Source organism: Elephantulus edwardii, unplaced genomic scaffold (assembly GCF_000299155.1).
Source record: "Elephantulus edwardii isolate Elephantulus edwardi_28Jun2011 unplaced genomic scaffold, EleEdw1.0 scaffold00490, whole genome shotgun sequence".
Classification (NCBI taxonomy): domain Eukaryota; kingdom Metazoa; phylum Chordata; class Mammalia; order Macroscelidea; family Macroscelididae; genus Elephantulus; species Elephantulus edwardii.
The window spans coordinates 162,396-172,647 of record NW_006400240.1 but is presented as its reverse complement, the minus strand read 5'-3'; the positions used below and the strand labels follow the sequence as shown (position 1 = coordinate 172,647).

Below are 10,252 nucleotides of genomic sequence, written 5' to 3'. Positions count from 1 at the left end.
TTTAGAGACGTCCCTAACAGCAGACTTTCCCATCGCAATACTTTTTTTATACAATTTGAGCATCGACTGCAGAGCCTCCCCATGCCCTGCCAGTCCCCCTTATGTCTGTCATATGCTCTGGGTCCTATCTCAACCTCAAGAAGCCCAATGTCCCCATCAGTTGATCCAGATACAACATCCCAGAGCTGGAGAAGAGTGGGGTGGCCCAACGATCTTCTTACAGAAAATGCTAATCTAAGCTAGCGAACACTGAATGATGGAAAGACGGTGAGAAGTGCTTTTTTAGGAATATATCTATATTTGCATGGGGGGTGTCCACCATCCACAAACTTGGCAACAGCCACCGCCAAGACATGCTGCATGGGGAAAATCTGTTGTCAAAAGTTTCTCCCAAGTGCTAAAAGGCGAGGATGTCATATTAATAACTAAGGTGACTTGCCAGGCCCCATGCTTTGGTGTTTGTGGTTGGTTTTTTAATTGCTATGCATGTTTGTGAAACTTTGACCATGAATAAGGATGCCTTTGAGCTGTGGTGTTGGAGAAGATGATTGAACATCCCATGGGTGGTCAAGAGAACAAACAGATCTGTCTTGGACGACATGCAACCAGAACGCTCCGTGGAGACCAGGATGGGGAGACTTGGGCTCATACACTTGGGGCCCGTGGTCAGGAGGGGCCAGTCCTTGGAGAGGGACATCTTTCTGGGGAAGGTGGAGGGTCAGAGACAAGAGAGGAGGATCCTCCATGAGGTGGATGGACACAGTGACATGGACAGCCTGCAGCCATGGTCTGGAGCATGTCAGAGAGGGTGAGTGGGGTAGGACAGGCCAGGGGTGGCTTCTGTCCTTCACGAGGCTGCCAGGAGTTGGCGAGCACTCCACGACACCTCGTAAAGGGGATTATGACTGAGTCTGGGGTTTCTTTTCCTTCTTTTCAGCAGCCACCGTCCACACTTGTCTGCTTGCAAAACCCCAGCCTGCTTTCTGTCGCTGCTGGGACGTTCGTTTCCCTCACAAATCCCAAAAGCCTCGTCCTGCGGGACACACATCACTCAGAAAAAGCAAACAGTGGGGGTGAGGGTCGTGTGACCGGACCCCACAAAGATGCCCACACCTGCAGCACTGGGGGAAACAGCTTGAAACTCAGCTCTGCCAGAAGCATGCCTCCCATGATCAGAGCCAGCTGTCCTGAGAGGGTCGCCTGGCCAATGTGTCCTATGTGTGTCTGCAATCTGTCGACCACTGCTCTCTCAGCCCCAACAAGTCTGGTTTCTCCTGGAAACCTATTTCCATTCCTTTCATATGGACGCAAAAGCTAGCATGGAAAAGGAGGGTGTGACGAATGGGTTTCTTTCTTTTAGGTTTTATTCCACTGGTCTCCGTTCAGCATGCAGGTGGAAGCCCTGGCTGTTCCCACATCTCGGTCACCTCACGGAGGCCAACACTATCCCTATTTCTAGAGAAAAAAATCCATCTCTCCAAAAAAGTAGGGCTTCTAATGGCTCCCTTTTGAAAACAAAAACTAAACCAAACAAGTATTAAGCGGGGAGAGACTTTGGGAAAGGCATGCTCTTCATGTCATGTCACCATGTTGTGATTATTCGAGGATTTATTTAAAAAAAATTAAAAAAAAACACAACAGTGTTCTGTCCAAGTCCTGGGCAGCCTTAAAGAAATGGAGAGGGGTGGAAATTCTCACTGCACACCTATTGCTGTCATCCTTGGAGGTCCAGGTTTTAAATCCAGAGCCAAACACCAAAAATATAAAATCAAGTCCACATGCCAACCTCATCCCATTTTCATTTCAAGTTACAGGGGTGTGTGTGTGTGTGTGTGTGTGTGTGTGTGTGTGTGTGTGTGTTTATCAAGATAAGGTGTAGTTCAACTCAATAGTCTGCTTAGAAGCCTTTGTTGTGGACGATGGAGGGACCACACCGGCTATCCACCTGCTGGCAGATACACATCTGCTGGAAGGTGGACAGTGAGGCCAGCAAGGAACTGACAATCCACATGGAGTATTTGCATTCAGGGAAAGCAGTGTTCTCAATCTCCATGGTGCTGGGGGCCAGTGCAGGGTCTTCCCTCCTGCACACGATGTGATCTCCTTCCTGTCCATGATGCCTTGATGTATACATAGTGTTCCCATCAAACAACACTGAGTCAGCGTTGAGGTTTCTTGTGGATATCAACATCACTCTTTGTGATGGAGTCGAAGGTAGTTTTGTGGACGCCACAAGACCCCATGCCCAGAGAGGAGGGCTGGCAGACAGAGCATGTCGGGGCAGCAGAAACGCTTATTGCTGGTGGTGGTGACCCATCCACTGGGCAGCTCGGGGCTGTTCTCCAAGGAGGACGAGGAGGCCACGGTGTCCAGCTCCTGCTCAAAGTCCAGGGCAATGTAACAGAGCTCCTCCTGGATATCACGGACAATTTCCCGCTCAGCCTGGGCATGAAGCTGTCCCCTCACACGGTGGAGATCTTCAATGTGTAGTCCATCGGATCCTGGTCAGAGAGGTCCAGACACAGGGTGGTGTCAGGGAAGGGCGTCCCTCTTGTAGATGGACACCATGTGGGTGACCCCATCGGTGAAATCCATGAGGATGCTGGTGGTCCAGCCAGAGGCATACAGGGTCAGCATGGCCTGGACGGCGATATACATGGCTGATTGTTGAAGGTCTTGAACATGATCTGGGTCTTCTTCTGGTTAGCCTTGGGGTTCAGCTGGGGTTCCGTGAGCTTGTTGTAGAAGGTGTAGTGCCAGATCTTGTCCATGTCATCCCAGTTAGTGAGAAGGCCATGCTCAATGGCATACTTGAGGGTCAAGATGCCTGTCCTGTTCTGGGCTTTGTTAGCCACCTAGAAGTCCTTCTGGCCCATGCCCACCATCATGCCCTGGTGCCAAAGGCACCCCAAGATGGAGGGGAAGACAGACTGGGGAGCATCATCACCCCCAAAGCTGACTTTGCACAGGCTGGAGACATTGTCTCTGCTGTTACAACAGGCTAATTTTGATGGCATCAACAGTGGACATTGCACACACCCCATGGACTTCCAGAAGAACGAGTCTCTCTCTGACCCTCCACCTTCCCCAGCACAATGTCCTTCTCCAAGGACTGGCCCCTGTTGACCACATGATGTGAGATCAGGTGTCCTCATCCTGACCTGTAAGGAGCAGCCTGCCTCCAAGACAGATCTGACTGTTCCTGGAAGAATGAAAAACAACAAGAAAATAAATATCTGTTTATGAGAGTCACCCCCTTGTGAGAGCTCTGTGATTGCAATACTAGAGAACTAAGTCAAGAACAGCTTCAACTTTAATTATTGATAGGTAATAAAAAAGGACACCACACAGTCTCTGAGATAGAGAGAGATATGGGAGGGAGAGAGAGAGAGAGAATATAACTGTGTCTACACAATTCCATCATGCCGAGCGACTTGTGAATTCTCCATGGAGAAGCTATTTAGAATTGTTCTGAAAGACGGACATGCATGTTGGCAACACAGACCGCGGACAAAACAGTAAAGAGACTGCAATGGACATGGGGACATCGAGAGCGAGAGGGAGAGACAGAGACCAGGAGATAAGAGGACCACGTAGCCCATTGGCATCATGCAAGAATGCTCTTTGCGTGGAAGAGAAGCCAATGTTAGAACGCCTGCTTTGGAAAGCGTGTCTCTCCTCCAAAATTTTTTTTTTTTATGCTTTGAGCAAATGCTTCCAGAGCACATTGGGTTTCCAGGCAGCCATAGGTATTTCTGTTGTCAGATGTTTATGCCAAATAAATGATGGCAACAGATCATCCCACTCCCTCCCTGTAAGTCTCATTTCTACTCATCTATCTAGCCCCTCTGTTCCTGCTTTCTGAGCTCCAACTGTGGGCAAAGGATTTTGGGTTTTTATTAATATTATATTTTAATTTTTTTCTATTCTTTTAATTTACTATCATTATTATCATCATCCTTATTTTTTATTATTTTATTATTATTAATTAGTTGAGGGAACCTTCCCACAGCAAATTGGTTTTCTATTCAAGCACTCACGCAGAAGATTTTTATTCGGTCATATTGATTATAGTACCTGCAAGGTACTATATCGAGATGATTAACAGCTTTAGTTTGCTTGGCTCCACAATCCACACTCTTGGTACCAGCCACCAGGAAATCAAGAGATGAATTGCATTGGGAAAGACTGCCTTCAGAGACCTCTCCAAAGTACTGAAGAGCAACAATGTCATTCTGGAGACTAAGGTGTGCCTGATACAGGCCATGGTCTTTGCAATCACTTGCTATACATCAGTGAGATGGACAATGACTAGGGAGGATAGAAGGAGAGTTGATGTCTTTAAGCTGCAGTGCTGGAGAAGAGTATTGAATATACTATGGGCTGCTAGGAGAACAAACAGGTTCATCCTGGAGAGGGTTAAACCAGGCTGCTCCTTGGAGGCAAGGATTCTGAAGCTCCATCTGATATGCTTCGGAAATGTTGCAAGGAGGGACCAGTCCTTGGGGAGGGAAGGTGGAGGGACAGCGCAGGAGAGGAAGACCCTCGATGAGATGGATTGAATCAGTGACTGGGGTCATATAGGTGTGTCACAGACAGTAAGATTGGCACAGGATAGAGCAGGGTTTAGGGCTGTTGTCCATAGGGTCGCTATGAGTTGCAGGCAACTCGACAACACATAACAACAACAATCTACAAGGTAACTACCTCCTTCCCCATCCCTCTCTGTGAAGCTCATGGCCTTTCATCCTCTCCTGCTTTTTGTCCATTTGTATCTTGACATAAGTGGGTGGGCACACACTCCCAGCTTGGTGGAATCACATCTTCCCAGGGACAATGTTCCATGCGATGTCTTTTCTACGTCTGTGGGAACCCAATCTTCATAGTTTCCCTTGGGCATCTTCTGAGGAACCCTCTCTCCCATCACAATCTCAGATGCCTGGAATTCCTTATTTCTCAGGACTGTTCTGTGGGTATCAAGATATCCCCTCCAGCCCACACTTAAAGGTCACCTGTCCCAGGTGAGGCTGGTGCTGCAAGAGTGAGGACATTGACCCTCGGACATCAAGAGACAACACCAGCATGATACAGAATAGGATTCCGTTCTCCTTGGCGTTGGAAACTGAAATCCCAGTTTCTTTTGTAGACCTAGAGGAATTTCTCCCTCTCTTCCTACAGCTTCTATGGACTTTTTAAAAAAGAGAGTATATTAGTGACTAGATAAAGCGAAGTTGGACTGATCTGTTTTCCAAGTACAGAGAATTACAAGGAACAGAGAAAGGAAGTATTCAATGGATGCAGACATCATAGAACCTGAAATCTAGACTCATCAACTGGGTGGAAATACTTTTAACACCAAAGAGAAACATTCACTTGAACAAAACATACCAACACAGCTATGAACAGAAACATGAAACTGGATTTAAATAAATGACTGTTCTCTACATATTCTAACAGGAGTCAGGTGTTTGACGTGAATCTTGTCATTATTGTTGATTGCTGTCAATTCAAGCATGACTCCTAGTGACCCTATGAACCAGAGGCCTGAAGCCTCTCTATAACTATTGTCATTTCTCCATAGAGTTTCCAGAGGCATATGGTTTAAGAAGTGGATGCCACTCCTGCTTCCAAACCTGAATCAGTCTAGGAACTCCACCAATCTCTGTCCACTGTGAGCAGCCAATTATGGTATTTGACAGACCTATGGTACAGTTGTCCATCATCATAGCAATTCTAAGTTACTTCAGAAGAACAAATAGATCATGGCTGTACCACTTATATGAATGTTTACTAGCTGCTGTGCTGGAGAAGGAGGGGCAATCTCCTTTACCAGTCAGATCCTATTTGATGGTACACACACACACACAAAATAATAAAATAATTTTTTAAAAAATAAAGGTATGTTCATCTCAATGAATTTTTTAAAAATAAAAGTATGTTCATGTCAAATTCATTATCGTTTGGCCCAAAGGCCACAGGCCCAAGGGCCCTATGTCCTTTTAAATACCATCATACCCATCCTATAAACAGGACAATATCTTTTTCTTTACTGGGAGGCATAAGGCGTTAAAGGGAAAAGGGATGGTGGTCAGGAGTTCCTTTATGATAAATGAGTAAATTTGAGGTTTGTGGCCATAAAGGTCTTCAGCAAGGTTTGGACATGATTTTGGGTGAGGAAGGAGGAATCTGAGGTTTGAGGTCCTACGAGGATTAGATAAGGATGTGGAGCAATGAAGGAATGTGCCCCCTTCAAATTCTCAAAGTGGTTGCACAATTCCACGTCCCACCAGCAGCACACAAGAGTTCCCTTCCTCTCTCGCACTACACCCTTGGCACGGTGTAACTCTGTCTCACACACGGTGGGCATGTCATCCAGAGGGGCTGGGCCTTTGTAGAAGAGAGTTCTACTTTGTAAAGTAGGTCAGAGGAGAGGAAGTGTCTCTCAGGTAGAGAGACTAGCATCTCGGGAGTGACAAAGAGCTGAGACACAAGAGAGACTCACCCTGGTGCAGGATTTAGGCTCCAAGACCCATGTGAAGCATTCGCCGCACCCCATGCCTCCCCAGCAAGCACCACACACACACACCCCTGGGGTCCCCCAGTACCGTCACCCACTCCCACATCTCTCACACCCAGACAACTATTCACATCTCTTCTGCTTCTCCCGATCGACTTCCCTGCCCTCATTTCTCCTTGTCCCAATTTCCTCACCCAGTTCCACATTCACCATTATTATTGCGTAGCGTTCCGTCTAGTCTATTTAGGTCGCCTTAAATGATTTCTTAAAAATAATAGGTATGCAAATGTTGAAGGGGGCAGCTTAGCGAGCTGAGAGTGTCTGTGCCTCAGAGGGTCGGCAGTGGTAGGGAATCTGCCTAATTAGTTAGTTTTTACAGAGATTCTTCTCAATCCAGGTCCTTTTTTTAGGGTGAGGCTTACCTCTCAAGTCTTTTGGGAGAAGAAATGTTTTCTCGTCTTTCCTTCAGAAGCCCTCCTTAGAAGACTGGCTAACCCAGTGCAGTGATTGGAAGCCTTCTCTTACAGAGGATGATACTCTAAGCTAGCGAACGCTGAATGATGGAAAAGCATCGAGAAGTGATTTTTAGGAATATATCTATTCATTTTCTCACAATACAGGAGCTGTGAGTCCCAATTCAAGGCACCAGAGACTCTCTTTCTATTCCTTCCAGGGAAAGAGGACAATCTCTGGTCCAGTTCTCTCTGATGTCCTCAGCTTGACCCTCTTTATCTTTCTACCTTCCAGAGTTTAACCTGCTCTTTTTAGGTCTCAAAGGGGAAAGTTTGAAGGGCATCCCTTACATTGATATGAGCTCATTCTCTCTCTCTCTCTCTCTCACACACACACACACATGCACACACACACACACACACACACACACACCTAAAGCCTCACACCTGTTTAATGACTCAGGGAGGCCTGATCCAGGCCAAGAAATTTCCCCTTCACTAGCGTGCAAGTGAAAGTCAGACGAGGAACAGAGAGGAAAGCAGGAGCGTCCATGAATTGTGGGGTTGGAGACGGAGTCGAGGGTCTTCAGCACCCTTGATTTGAGAGCACTCTCTAAGCACCCCATGAAACACAGATCTGGATGCTGTCCTGTCCTATGTCATCCTCAGCATCTCGGACACACTGAAGTCCACTGCTGAAGTCACTGCGTCCATCCACCGACCAGGTTGAAGCTCTTCCTCTCCATTACCAACTCTCCACCTTTCGAAATAGAATATGGATGGTCCCACGAACTGGCCCCTGTTTGCTCTTTCTCCAAGACAGACCTGTGTGTTCCCTTGGCCGTCCATGGGATGGCCAATGTTGTTGTTGTTGTTGCTGTTGTTGTTGTTGTTTTGTGCAAAGCGACCCTATAACTCATAGATCTGAGCCCTCCCCATTCTCACCATCTCTTAGATGTTCGATGCCATGGCTGCTGTCCTGTGTCCACCCTTCTTACACAATCCTGGACTGTATGGGGCTCTCTGGCTGCATTTTTTCCCCAGGACAGATCTGTCTGTTTTCTTGGCCGTCCCTGGGACGTTCAGCGTGCTTCTCCAACACCACTGCTCAAAAGCATTGATTTTTCTTCCATCATCTTTATTCACCGTCCAGCTCTCAGGTCCACAGAAAATTATTGAAAAGGCCAAGGCCAGGGTCAGATGTTGGAGAAGATTATTGAATGTCCCACGGATGGCCAAAAAAAACCCCACAAAGCCAAGCAGGTCTGTCTTGGAGGAAGCTCAGTCAGGTGTCTCCTTGGAGGTCAGGATGGGGAGACTTGGGCTCACACACTGTGGGCCTGTGGTCAGGAAGGGCCAGTCCTTGGAGAAAGATATCCTGCTGGGAAGGGTGGAGGGTCAGAGACAGAGAGGAAGGCCACGCCTCTCAGATGTTTTGAGTCTTTGGAGAAAAGTGGGCAATCTCCTGCTCAGACAGCCTCCTGGGAGGACTCCTGTTACGTCAGCTCTGACTCTGTTCTTTAGTACCTGTGACAGGTAATCCTCCAGCACCTTGTGAGGTTGGCAGGGACAGAGTTAACTGACAACACCAGCAAGAGCTGGGTCTGAGACATCTGGACCACAAGGTGTGGGGGTTCTGTGTCCCACCTCCTTAAGATGGACCCAGGTGGATAGTAGGAGACCAGGAGTCAAAGCTGTGGTCAGGGGTGGAGGGTGGTCTCACACCTCCCTCCTGACAATATCAGAATATATAATAATACACACACATACAGCTGGATGTCACTCTCTGTAAATAATTTCCTTCTCCCTGAAAAAGGAAGGAAGAGCAGGTACAAAAATAAACATTTGGTACCACAAAGTCTTCACTTTTGACAGGAACATCCCTGACAACAAAGAACAGGGGAGAGGAGCCCGGGAGTCGGAGCTCGGGGATAACTCGCCGAGGACACAAAGTGGCTGAGGGACTGTGATGGAGGCTGGGGGGGGGGTCACTCTATGACCGCGGGCCAGTGCAGGGAGTCAAGGACCAGGGAGGAGGGTTGACACGCAGCACACAGAGCAGGTAAGGCACAGACAGATCACATGTGTACACACAGCACATGCTATATAGACACAGAGACACTGTATACATCACACACATCACACCATACGCTGTGTGTACACAGAGACACCGTGTACGTCACACACACAGCAGACACACACCACACGCTGTATATACACACAGACACCGTGTACATCACACACACCAGACACACAACACACGCTGTATATACACACAGACACCGTGTACATCACACACACCAGACACACAACACACGCTGTATAGACACAGACACGTTATACATCACACATCACACACACAGACACCGTGTACGTCACACACAGCAGGCACTCACCACACACTGTGTACACACACACACACACACACTATAATACCAACACGTCCACCATACACCCCACATGCACCCCTGCACACACCCATTGTTAAGTAAATTGTGCCTCGCCTACTCCCCATCAACCAATGACTGTCCCTCTGGTGGGTTTTCACGAGCAGTGACCAGCACAGGACCTGATTGTCTGTCTCGCTCCGACAGAGCAGCTGGTGGATTTGAACCATGTACCTTTTGCTGGGCGGCCTAGCTCCTCCCCCAGTGAAGCCACCAGAGCTGTCTCAGGTGCACTGTGCTTGTTTTGTGGTTGTGGACCATCCAGTCTCTCTCTCCCTCCCTCTTTTGCTCTCGCTTTTGCTCTCTCCTCTTTCTCTTTCTCTCTCTCTCTGTCTTTCTCTCCCTCCCTCCCTCCCTCTCTCTCTCCTTCACTCTTCTCTCTCTCTCCTTCTCTCTGTCTCTCTCCCTCTTTTGCTCTTGTTCTCACTCTTGCTCTCTCCTCTCTGTCTTTCTCCTGCTCTCTCTCTCTCTCTCTCTCTCTCCCTCCCTCCCTCCCTCTGCCTTCCTCTGCCTTCCTCCTTCTCTCTCTCCCTCTCTCTCTCCCTCTGTCTCTCCCTCTGTCTCTCCTCTCTCCGCCTCTCTCTCTCTCTCCCTCTCCCTCTCTCTCCCTCTCTCCACCCCACACAGCACACACCACACCCATACATACAGTCATCCCCAACACCCAGCATACAGACCACAGCACATAGTACACATCACACACTCAGAGTACACAGCCCATGTCCACATCCACCCCACACACACACCTCGTCTACCACGTCGAATTACCTTGCGTCCCCCACCTGTCCCAGTGCACATTCTCTCTCTCTCTCTCTCTCTCTCTCTCTCTCTCTCTC

General features: G+C 48.1%; 1 pseudogene; it reads right to left on the bottom strand.

Moving 5' to 3' along the window:
* Positions 1-1,897: 1,897 nt before the first annotated feature.
* LOC102863907 overlaps positions 1,898-10,252 on the bottom strand; it is a 31,652-nt pseudogene continuing 23,297 nt past the window's right edge.